Genomic DNA, 2,135 nt, shown 5'->3' with positions numbered 1-2,135 from the left:
ATCTGTTGCATCTATGAATGAGAAAGATTTGGTAAGGTAACTCACTCGATCTTCTACCTCTCTCGTGTTTTCAACACATAAAACATAGACAAACCTTGAAGAGAAATTTCAAGCTTTTGAATAAGAATCCTCAAAAACCATCATGATTTCAAACGAAACCCCTCCCCCTAGAGTCCAGGCACTTCTTGTCTATCGATAGCACATAAAATCTAGGTTTTCTATTGTTTTTATCGACTAGAGATTTTCAATGGAGAAGACAAAACCTGGAAAGAAACATTCAGATGCCTAGAAATTTAAGGGCATAAACAAAGTTTTTCGATGTATTGTTTCTATCTACTTTTTTTTTCTATGAACTCTATGTATTCATTTTTCTCGTATGTGTTTAGGATGTCTCATATCAAGAGATGAATTGCTGATGTGCTTCAACCTGGGGAGACAGTAAGTTTCTTGTTATATCAAATTGTTCAATTCTCTTTTATTATTTTTCAAACTGATTGATGAAAATAATAAGTATAATATTCTTTTCAGGTGTTGCAAGCTTTACGAAGGCTGAAAGGAAGCTCTAATAGAAAGGAAAAGATGTCAGCTGAAACAAAAATTATGTCTGATCAACTAACTGAAGATGCCATGAAGCTGGTGGAGGATGGTGACTACAGTTGAGATAATCTTCTTTCAACATTTTTCTTTATATTTATTATAAATTTGTCAACATTCTGATTTATGTCATAAATATTTCTGCAGATGTGTATGATGAAAAACAGGAGGTCTTTCAGAGGGAAGCAGGTAATTAGCATTTCTTTATAAGTTTAATAATGAAATGATTTAAATATCAATAATACAATATTTCTTATATTCTTAATTATTGGGAATGTTATTCGTGAAACTCTGATTTCATTTTTTTTTTAATTTCAGAGGGATTTGAGAACCTAGCATGTGCTAGAGGGGAAGGGACCTCTTCTAGTTCAGGAAACAAGCAACCTAATTCCTCTGGAATGAGTTATATAAAACCGTTGTTCTTCCTTGTGTTTGTAGGTGTTTTCTTTGATTTCCCTTTTCTTTCTTTTTTCAACCTGACAGATTTATATATATTGAAGGGATACATTCAATGTTGCTGAAAATTTTAGAAGATAATTAGAGTTTTTACAGAAAGTATGGTGACTTTTTCATACACTGACAGATTCTATTTATATGTTCGAAGCATTTTATCTTTAAGCATGTGATAAGTTGCTTTCTATTTGCAGGGTGCTGATCCATTAGACTTGAAAGTTGGAACTGCAACATCAGTTAGCCTGCAGTCCACCTCGCTGACAGATCAATATACTGACAAGTTTGTGACAAGGTTTATCTCTATCCTTAAATGAGCCAATGGTTATTTTACTCATTTTTTGTAATATCATCATCATGATTGATAAACTTACTCTTTCCTTTCATGCTACCATACTGAAGTGAAAGGCAGTTTTGCAATAACCACTTCACCTCATGGAGATTCTGTTAAAAGCTATCAAATATGATCTTATGAAAAACTTTTGATTACTTATTTTTATTCCAAAATTGACCCTGCATCAACTTCCTTACTCTTATGACACTTTATAATTTTCCATCCTCCCCTTTGTTGGTTGTGGGGGTATTTTGGTCATTTTATTTTGTGGTGATTAAATTATTAAATCTTTTATTGTTGTTTAGCTTTCAATCCTGATTTTTAGATGAATGTGCAAGGTTTATGTTATATACAACATCACCTAGATCAAGATCCCCGTTCTTCTAAGTATACGTAAGTTGTTGAATTTCCATAATAGTAAAAAACTGTCTACCATTGTTGCAGTATGTCGACACAACTATACATATTTTCATTTGTTTATTTAGGAATTTATCTAAAGTAATGTTTTGAATTTGAATGGCATGTATGGATGAGCTGTTAATTTGACCATATTAGCTTAAACTTCTAGGCCACCGTGTATAATTTCTAATGCTCAGTTTGTTTACTTCTGTTGTATGCTTTCTTGAACTACTGAAGTACTGATTGTCAAGTATCTTCTTCCCTTTTTTTCTTAGAATAATTGAACGATGATTTTTTAGTTGATGTGTGGATTCTTACTGTTTGATTGCATCTTTTTCTATCCAATTAGGTGCTCCTG

General features: G+C 32.3%; 1 long non-coding RNA gene across 1 annotated transcript; it reads left to right on the top strand.

Moving 5' to 3' along the window:
• The first annotated feature begins 519 nt into the window (after positions 1-519).
• On the top strand, positions 520-1,007 carry LOC128126263 (uncharacterized). The gene is made up of 3 exons (XR_008224047.1): positions 520-655; positions 742-783; positions 913-1,007. It is a non-coding gene; the product is annotated as an uncharacterized LOC128126263 (long non-coding RNA).
• The last annotated feature ends 1,128 nt before the right edge of the window (positions 1,008-2,135 follow it).

Source organism: Lactuca sativa, chromosome 5 (genome assembly GCF_002870075.4).
Source record: "Lactuca sativa cultivar Salinas chromosome 5, Lsat_Salinas_v11, whole genome shotgun sequence".
NCBI lineage: Eukaryota > Viridiplantae > Streptophyta > Magnoliopsida > Asterales > Asteraceae > Lactuca > Lactuca sativa.
This window is presented reverse-complemented; position numbering and strand designations above follow the sequence as displayed.